General features: G+C 58.9%; 1 non-coding gene across 1 annotated transcript; it reads right to left on the bottom strand.

The window, feature by feature from the left end:
* Window positions 1–8,116: 8,116 nt before the first annotated feature.
* Window positions 8,117–8,235, bottom strand: LOC148058060 (5S ribosomal RNA). Its single transcript, XR_015710187.1, has one exon. It is a non-coding gene; the product is annotated as a 5S ribosomal RNA (ribosomal RNA).
* Window positions 8,236–10,000: the final 1,765 nt, after the last annotated feature.

Consider the following 10,000-nt stretch of genomic DNA (forward strand, 5'->3'; position numbering starts at 1 on the left):
TTTGAAGAGCAGTCACACTCGGAAAAAATTTCTTTCGTCAGGCAAAAGAACCAGAGTTCTCCGCGGCCATCCACTCCAACCTTGTCCGACTTTGAGGCACCAGGCTCGGCCACCCTCCGAGCCTTTTCCTTCCCTCTCCTGTTATGGTGCCTCCCTATTAACCTCTAGGTGGTTGCGCTCGTGACATCAAAAAGACCACTTTTTGAGGAGCAGTCACACTCGGAAAAAATTTCTTTCGTCAGGCAAAAGAACCAGAGTTCTCCGCGGCCATCCACTCCAACCTTGTCCGACTTTGAGGCACCAGGCTCGGCCACCCTCCGAGCCTTTTCCTTCCCTCTCCTGTTATGGTGCCTCCCTATTAACCTCTAGGTGGTTGCGCTCGTGACATCAAAAAGACCACTTTTTGCAGAGCAGTCACACTCGGAAAAAATTTCTTTCGTCAGGCAAAAGAACCAGAGTTCTCCGCGGCCATCCACTCCAACCTTGTCCGATTTTGAGGCACCAGGCTCGGCCACCCTCCGAGCCTTTTCACTCCCTCTCCTGTTATGGTGCCTCCCTATTAACCTCTAGGTGGTTGCGCTCGTGACATCAAAAAGACCACTTTTTGAGGAGCAGTCACACTCGGAAAAAATTTCTTTCGTCAGGCAAAAGAACCAGAGTTCTCCGCGGCCATCCACTCCAACCTTGTCCGACTTTGAGGCACCAGGCTCGGCCACCCTCCGAGCCTTTTCACTCCCTCTCCTGTTATGGTGCCTCCCTATTAACCTCTAGGTGGTTGCGCTCGTGACATCAAAAAGACCACTTTTTGCAGAGCAGTCACACTCGGAAAAAATTTCTTTCGTCAGGCAAAAGAACCAGAGTTTTCAGCGGTCATCCACTCCAACCTTGTCCGATTTTGAGGCACCAGGCTCGGCCACCCTCCGAGCCTTTTCACTCCCTCTCCTGTTATGGTGCCTCCCTATTAACCTCTAGGTGGTTGCGCTCGTGACATCAAAAAGACCACTTTTTGCAGAGCAGTCACACTCGGAAAAAATTTCTTTCGTCAGGCAAAAGAACCAGAGTTCTCAGCGGTCATCCACTCCAACCTTGTCCGACTTTGAGGCACCAGGCTCGGCCACCCTCCGAGCCTTTTCACTCCCTCTCCTGTTATGGTGCCTCCCTATTAACCTCTAGGTGGTTGCGCTCGTGACATCAAAAAGACCACTTTTTGCAGAGCAGTCACACTCGGAAAAAATTTCTTTCGTCTGGCAAAAGAACCAGAGTTTTCAGCGGTCATCCACTCCAACCTTGTCCGATTTTGAGGCACCAGGCTCGGCCACCGTCCGAGCCTTTTCACTCCCTCTCCTGTTATGGTGCCTCCCTATTAACCTCTAGGTGGTTGCGCTCGTGACATCAAAAAGACCACTTTTTGCAGAGCAGTCACACTCGGAAAAAATTTCTTTCGTCTGGCAAAAGAACCAGAGTGTTCAGCGGTCATCCACTCCAACCTTGTCCGATTTTGAGGCACCAGGCTCGGCCACCCTCCGAGCCTTTTCACTCCCTCTCCTGTTATGGTGCCTCCCTATTAACCTCTAGGTGGTTGCGCTCGTGACATCAAAAAGACCACTTTTTTCAGAGCAGTCACACTCGGGAAAAATTTCTTTCGTCTGGCAAAAGAACCAGAGTTTTCAGCGGTCATCCACTCCAACCTTGTCCGATTTTGAGGCACCAGGCTCGGCCACCCTCCGAGCCTTTTCACTCCCTCTCCTGTTATGGTGCCTCCCTATTAACCTCTAGGTGGTTGCGCTCGTGACATCAAAAATACCACTTTTTGCAGAGCAGTCACACTCGGAAAAAATTTCTTTCGTCTGGCAAAAGAACCAGAGTTTTCAGCGGTCATCCACTCCAACCTTGTCCGATTTTGAGGCACCAGGCTCGGCCACCCTCCGAGCCTTTTCACTCCCTCTCCTGTTATGGTGCCTCCCTATTAACCTCTAGGTGGTTGCGCTCGTGACATCAAAAAGACCACTTTTTGCAGAGCAGTCACACTCGGGAAAAATTTCTTTCGTCTGGCAAAAGAACCAGAGTTTTCAGCGGTCATCCACTCCAACCTTGTCCGATTTTGAGGCACCAGGCTCGGCCACCGTCCGAGCCTTTTCACTCCCTCTCCTGTTATGGTGCCTCCCTATTAACCTCTAGGTGGTTGCGCTCGTGACATCAAAAAGACCACTTTTTTCAGAGCAGTCACACTCGGGAAAAATTTCTTTCGTCTGGCAAAAGAACCAGAGTTATCAGCGGTCATCCACTCCAACCTTGTCCGACGTTGAGGCACCGATGTCGGCCAAGTTCTGAGCGTTCCACCGCCGAATGCCACTGGTCCTCAACACAGCGGACTTCCAATCCAACCTTGTCCGACTTTGAGGCACCGAAGTCGGCCTCAGCCCGAGCCTTCCCCCGCCGACCTCACTGGAGCCCGCCATCCAGGGACCGGCGGAGGTCGCCCGCATGACCGCGGCAAAGTGTCTCAAAGTCGGGCACGACCGCTCGAGTCACCCGCCAACCCGGTCCGGGGCACCTCCAGGGACCGGCGGAGGTCGCCCGCATGACCGCGGCAAAGTGTCTCAAAGTCGGGCATGACCGCTCGAGTCACCCGCCAACCCGGTCCGGGGCACCTCCAGGGACCGGCGGAGGACGCCCGCATGACCGCGACAAAGTGTCTCAAAGTCGGGCACGACCGCTCGAGTCACCCGCCAACCCGGTCCGGGGCACCTCCAGGGACCGGCGGAGGACGCCCGCATGACCGCGACAAAGTGTCTCAAAGTCGGGCACGACCGCTCGAGTCACCCGCCAACCCGGTCCGGGGCACCTCCAGGGACCGGCGGAGGACGCCCGCATGACCGCGACAAAGTGTCTCAAAGTCGGGCACGACCGCTCGAGTCACCCGCCAACCCGGTCCGGGGCACCTCCAGGGACCGGCGGAGGACGCCCGCATGACCGCGACAAAGTGTCTCAAAGTCGGGCAGGACCGCTCGAGTCACCCGCCAACCCGGTCCGGGGCACCTCCAGGGACCGGCGGAGGACGCCCGCATGACCGCGACAAAGTGTCTCAAAGTCGGGCACGACCGCTCGAGTCACCCGCCAACCCGGTCCGGGGCACCTCCAGGGACCGGCGGAGGACGCCCGCATGACCGCGACAAAGTGTCTCAAAGTCGGTCATGACCGTTCGAGTCACCCGCCAACCCGGTCCGGGGCACCTCCAGGGACCGGCGGAGGAGGCCCGCATGACCGCGACAAAGTGTCTCAAAGTCGGGCACAACCGCTCGAGTCACCCGCCAACCCGGTCCGGGGCACCTCCAGGGACCGGCGGAGGACGCCCGCATGACCGCGACAAAGTGTCTCAAAGTCGGGCACGACCGCTCGAGTCACCCGCCAACCCGGTCCGGGGCACCTCCAGGGACCGGCGGAGGACGCCCGCATGACCGCGACAAAGTGTCTCAAAGTCGGGCATGACCGCTCGAGTCACCCGCCAACCCGGTCCGGGGCACCTCCAGGGACCGGCGGAGGACGCCCGCATGACCGCGACAAAGTGTCTCAAAGTCGGGCATGACTGCTCGAGTCACCCGCCAACCCGGTCCGGGGCACCTCCAGGGACCGGCGGAGGACGCCCGCATGACCGCGACAAAGTGTCTCAAAGTCGGGCACGACCGCTCGAGTCACCCGCCAACCCGGTCCGGGGCACCTCCAGGGACCGGCGGAGGACGCCCGCATGACCGCGACAAAGTGTCTCAAAGTCGGGCACGACCGCTCGAGTCACCCGCCAACCCGGTCCGGGGCACCTCCAGGGACCGGCGGAGGTCGCCCGCATGACCGCGACAAAGTGTCTCAAAGTCGGGCATGACCGCTCGAGTCACCCGCCAACCCGGTCCGGGGCACCTCCGGGGACCGGCGGAGGACGCCCGCATGACCGCGACAAAGGGTCTCAAAGTCGGGCAGGACCGCTCGAGTCACCCGCCAACCCGGTCCGGGGCACCTCCGGGGAGCAGTGGAGGTCGCTCGCATGACCGCGACAAAGTGTCTCAAAGTCGGGCATGACCGCTCGAGTCGCCCGCCATCCCGGTCCGGAGCTCAACACTTTGTCGTTTTTTCCACTCCCTCCCCATTAACCTCTAGGTGGTTGCGCTCGTGACATCAAAAAGACCACTTTTTGCAGAGCAGTCACACTCGGAAAAAATTCGTTTCGTCTGGCAAAAGAACCAGAGTTCTCAGCGGGCTTCCAGTCCAACCTTGTCCGATTTTGAGGCACCAGGCTCGGCCACAGTCCGAGCCCATTCACTCCCTCCCCTGTTGTACTCGCTCCCTATTAACCTCTAGGTGGTTGCGCTCGTGACATCAAAAAGACCACTTTTTGAGGAGCAGTCACACTTAGGAAAAATCCGTTTGCGCTCACACCATCCCTCCCCATTAACCTCTAGGTGGTTGCGCTCGTGACATCAAAAAGACCACTTTTTGAGGAGCAGTCACACTTAGGAAAAATCCGTTTGCGCTCACACCATCCCTCCCCATTAACCTCTAGGTGGTTGCGCTCGTGACATCAAAAAGACCACTTTTTGAGGAGCAGTCAGACACCGAGGTTTTCTGGATTTATGTCCGTTTTCCTGGTTCTCTGACTCGGGCACCTTGTGACCGACATCCCCCCCTTCCCTGGTTCTATTTTGCCGATACTTTGGTGAGTTTTCTACCCGCAAACCAAGCCCCCCAAGCCCGCCGCCTGGTGGGGGAGCATGCCGCCTGGCCCGGTTCTATTTTAGGTCACTTTGGTGAGTTTTCTACCCGCAAACCAAGCCCCCCAAGCCCGCCGCCTGGTGGGGGAAGAGGCCCCCTGGTCCCGGTTCTATTTTAGGACACTTTGGTGAGTTTTCTACCCGCAAACCAAGCCCCCCAAGCCCGCCGCCTGGTGGGGGAAGAGGCCCCCTGGTCCCGGTTCTATTTTAGGACACTTTGGTGAGTTTTCTACCCGCAAACCAAGCCCCCCAAGCCCGCCGCCTGGTGGGGGAACATGCCGCCTAGCCCGGTTCTATTTTAGGTCACTTTGGTGAGTTTTCTACCCGCAAACCAAGCCCCCCAAGCCCGCCGCCTGGTGGGGGAACATGCCCCCTGGTCCTGGTTCTATTTTAGGACACTTTGGTGAGTTTTCTACCCGCAAACCAAGCCCCCCAAGCCCGCCGCCTGGTGGGGGAACATGCCCCCTGGTCCTGGTTCTATTTTAGGACACTTTGGTGAGTTTTCTACCCGGAAACCAAGCCCCCCAAGCCCGCCACCTGGTGGGGGAACATGCCCCCTGGTCCTGGTTCTATTTTAGGACACTTTGGTGAGTTTTCTACCCGCAAACCAAGCCCCCCAAGCCCGCCGCCTGGTGGGGGAACATGCCCCCTGGTCCTGGTTCTATTTTAGGACACTTTGGTGAGTTTTCTACCCGGAAACCAAGCCCCCCAAGCCCGCCACCTGGTGGGGGAAGAGGCCCCCTGGTCCCGGTTCTATTTTAGGACACTTTGGTGAGTTTTCTACCCACACTGCAGGTCCCCAAATGCCGCCATCTGGTGGGGGAACATGCCGCCTGCACCGGTTCTATTTTAAGTCACTTTGGTGAGTTTTCTGCCCACACTACGGGTCCCCAAATGCCGCCATCTGGTGGGGGAACATGCCGCCTGCACCGGTTCTATTTTAAGTCACTTTGGTGAGTTTTCTGCCCACACTACGGGTCCCCAAATGCCGCCATCTGGTGGGGGAACATGCCGCCTGCACCGGTTCTATTTTAAGTCACTTTGGTGAGTTTTCTGCCCACACTACGGGTCCCCAAATGCCGCCATCTGGTGGGGGAACATGCCGCCTGCACCGGTTCTATTTTAAGTCACTTTGGTGAGTTTTCTGCCCACACTACGGCTCCCCAAATGCCGCCATCTGGTGGGGGAACATGCCGCCTGCACCGGTTCTATTTTAAGTCACTTTGGTGAGTTTTCTACCCACACTACGGGTCCCCAAATGCCGCCATCTGGTGGGGGAACATGCCGCCTGCACCGGTTCTATTTTAAGTCACTTTGGTGAGTTTTCTACCCACACTACGGGTCCCCAAATGCCGCCATCTGGTGGGGGAACATGCCGCCTGCACCGGTTCTATTTTAAGTCACTTTGGTGAGTTTTCTACCCACACTACGGGTCCCCAAATGCCGCCATCTGGTGGGGGAACATGCCGCCTGCACCGGTTCTATTTTAAGTCACTTTGGTGAGTTTTCTGCCCACACTACGGGTCCCCAAATGCCGCCATCTGGTGGGGGAACATGCCGCCTGCACCGGTTCTATTTTAAGTCACTTTGGTGAGTTTTCTGCCCACACTACGGGTCCCCAAATGCCGCCACCTGGTGGGGGGAACTGCCGCCTAGTCCCGGTTCTATTTTAGGTCACTTTTCTCACTTTCTGACCCACAAATAATGCCCCAAATGCCGCCGCCTGGTGGGGGGAACTGCCGCCTAGTCCCGGTTCTATTTTAGGTCACTTTTCTCACTTTCTGACCCACAAATAATGCCCCAAATGCCGCCGCCTGGTGGGGGGAACTGCCGCCTAGTCCCGGTTCTATTTTAGGTCACTTTTCTCACTTTCTTACCCACAAATAATGCCCCAAATGCCGCCGCCTGGTGGGGGGAACTGCCGCCTAGTCCCGGTTCTATTTTAGGTCACTTTTCTCACTTTCTGACCCACAAATAATGCCCCAAATGCCGCCGCCTGGTGGGGGGAACTGCCGCCTAGTCCCGGTTCTATTTTAGGTCACTTTTCTCACTTTCTGACCCACAAATAATGCCCCAAATGCCGCCGCCTGGTGGGGGGAACTGCCGCCTAGTCCCGGTTCTATTTTAGGTCACTTTTCTCACTTTCTTACCCACAAATAATGCCCCAAATGCCGCCGCCTGGTGGGGGGAACTGCCGCCTAGTCCCGGTTCTATTTTAGGTCACTTTTCTCACTTTCTTACCCACAAATAATGCCCCAAATGCCGCCGCCTGGTGGGGGGAACTGCCGCCTAGTCCCGGTTCTATTTTAGGTCACTTTTCTCACTTTCTGACCCACAAATAATGCCCCAAATGCCGCCGCCTGGTGGGGGGAACTGCCGCCTAGTCCCGGTTCTATTTTAGGTCACTTTTCTCACTTTCTGACCCACAAATAATGCCCCAAATGCCGCCGCCTGGTGGGGGGAACTGCCGCCTAGTCCCGGTTCTATTTTAGGTCACTTTTCTCACTTTCTTACCCACAAATAATGCCCCAAATGCCGCCGCCTGGTGGGGGGAACTGCCGCCTAGTCCCGGTTCTATTTTAGGTCACTTTTCTCACTTTCTTACCCACAAATAATGCCCCAAATGCCGCCGCCTGGTGGGGGGAACTGCCGCCTAGTCCCGGTTCTATTTTAGGTCACTTTTCTCACTTTCTGACCCACAAATAATGCCCCAAATGCCGCCGCCTGGTGGGGGGAACTGCCGCCTAGTCCCGGTTCTATTTTAGGTCACTTTTCTCACTTTCTGACCCACAAATAATGCCCCAAATGCCGCCGCCTGGTGGGGGGAACTGCCGCCTAGTCCCGGTTCTATTTTAGGTCACTTTTCTCACTTTCTGACCCACAAATAATGCCCCAAATGCCGCCGCCTGGTGGGGGGAACTGCCGCCTAGTCCCGGTTCTATTTTAGGTCACTTTTGTCACTTTCTTACCCACAAATAATGCCCCAAATGCCGCCGCCTGGTGGGGGGAACTGCCGCCTAGTCCCGGTTCTATTTTAGGTCACTTTTCTCACTTTCTTACCCACAAATAATGCCCCAAATGCCGCCGCCTGGTGGGGGGAACTGCCGCCTAGTCCCGGTTCTATTTTAGGTCACTTTTCTCACTTTCTGACCCACAAATAATGCCCCAAATGCCGCCGCCTGGTGGGGGGAACGGCCGCCTAGTCCCGGTTCTATTTTAGGTCACTTTTCTCACTTTCTTACCCACAAATAATGCCCCAAATGCCGCCGCCTGGTGGGGGGAACTGCCGCCTAGTCCCGGTTCTATTTTAGGTCACTTTTCTCACTTTTCTACCCACAAATAATGGCAAAAAAAAATGCTTACAGCACCCAGTATTCCCAGGCGGTCTCCCATCCAAGTACTAACTGGGCCCGACCCTGCTTGGCTTCCGAGATCAGACGAGATCGGGCTCATTCAGGGTGGTGTGGCCGTAAGCGAGGGAAGCGCTTGTGAAATGCCCCAAAGTGTTGAAAATGTTCCCCAGGCCCCTGGTTCCCCATCCCCGCAGGAGGAGGCTCCCCAGGCCCCCTGGTTCCCCATCCCCGCAGGAGGAGGCTCCCCAGGCCCCCTGGTGCAGGAGGAGGCTCCCCAGGCCCCTGGTTCCCCATCCCCGCAGGAGGAGGCTCCCCAGGCCCCCTGGTTCCCCATCCCCGCAGGAGGAGGCTCCCCAGGCCCCATGGTTCCCCATCACCGCAGGAGGAGGCTCCCCAGGCCCCTGGTTCCCCATCCCCGCAGGAGGAGGCTCCCCAGGCCCCCTGGTTCCCCATCACCGCAGGAGGAGGCTCCCCAGGCCCCCTGGTTCCCCATCCCCGCAGGAGGAGGCTCCCCAGGCCCCCTGGTGCAGGAGGAGGCTCCCCAGGCCCCCTGGTTCCCCATCCCCGCAGGAGGAGGCTCCCCAGGCCCCCTGGTTCTCCATGCCCGCAGGAGGAGGCTCCCCAGGCCCCTTGGTTCTCCATCCCCGCAGGAGGAGGCTCCCCAGGCCCCTGGTTCTCCATCCCCGCAGGAGGAGGCTCCCCAGGCGCCCTGGTTCTCCATCCCCGCAGGAGGAGGCTCCCCAGGCCCCCTGGTTCTCCATGCCCGCAGGAGGAGGCTCCCCAGGCCCCCTGGTTCTCCATCCCCGCAGGAGGAGGCTCCCCAGGCCCCCTGGTTCCCCATCCCCGCAGGAGGAGGCTCCCCAGGCCCCCTGGTTCTCCATGCCCGCAGGAGGAGGCTCCCCAGGCCCCCTGGTTCTCCATCCCCGCAGGAGGAGGCTCCCCAGGCCCCCTGGTTCTCCATGCCCGCAGGAGGAGGCTCCCCAGGCCCCCTGGTTCCCCATCCCCGCAGGAGGAGGCTCCCCAGGCCCCCTGGTTCTCCATCCCCGCAGGAGGAGGCTCCCCAGGCCCCTGGTTCTCCATGCCCGCAGGAGGAGGCTCCCCAGGCCCCCTGGTTGGGAGAGGGGGAAAAAGACCAAAGTGTTTAAAAATGCCCCAAAGTGTTGAAAATGTTCCCCAGGCCCCTGGTTCCCCATCCCCGCAGGAGGAGGCTCCCCAGGCCCCCTGGTTGGGAGAGGGGGAAAAAGAGCAAAGTGTTTAAAAATGCCCCAAAGTGTTGAAAATGTTCCCCAGGCCCCTGGTTCCCCATCCCCGCAGGAGGAGGCTCCCCAGGCCCCCTGGTTCTCCATCCCCGCAGGAGGAGGCTCCCCAGGCCCCCTGGTTCTCCATCCCCGCAGGAGGAGGCTCCCCAGGCCCCTTGGTTCTCCATCCCCGCAGGAGGAGGCTCCCCAGGCCCCTGGTTCCCCATCCCCGCAGGAGGAGGCTCCCCAGGCCCCCTGGTTCTCCATCCCCGCAGGAGGAGGCTCCCCAGGCCCCCTGGTTCTCCATCCCCGCAGGAGGAGGCTCCCCAGGCCCCCTGGTTCCCCATCCCCGCAGGAGGAGGCTCCCCAGGCCCCCTGGTTCTCCATGCCCGCAGGAGGAGGCTCCCCAGGCCCCCTGGTTCCCCATCCCCGCAGGAGGAGGCTCCCCAGGCCCCCTGGTTCTCCATCCCCGCAGGAGGAGGCTCCCCAGGCCCCTGGTTCTCCATGCCCGCAGGAGGAGGCTCCCCAGGCCCCCTGGTTGGGAGAGGGGGAAAAAGAGCAAAGTGTTTAAAAATGCCCCAAAGTGTTGAAAATGTTCCCCAGGCCCCTGGTTCCCCATCCCCGCAGGAGGAGGCTCCCCAGGCCCCCT

Source organism: Callionymus lyra, unplaced genomic scaffold (genome assembly GCF_982586985.1).
Source record: "Callionymus lyra unplaced genomic scaffold, fCalLyr1.hap1.1 HAP1_SCAFFOLD_194, whole genome shotgun sequence".
Classification (NCBI taxonomy): domain Eukaryota; kingdom Metazoa; phylum Chordata; class Actinopteri; order Syngnathiformes; family Callionymidae; genus Callionymus; species Callionymus lyra.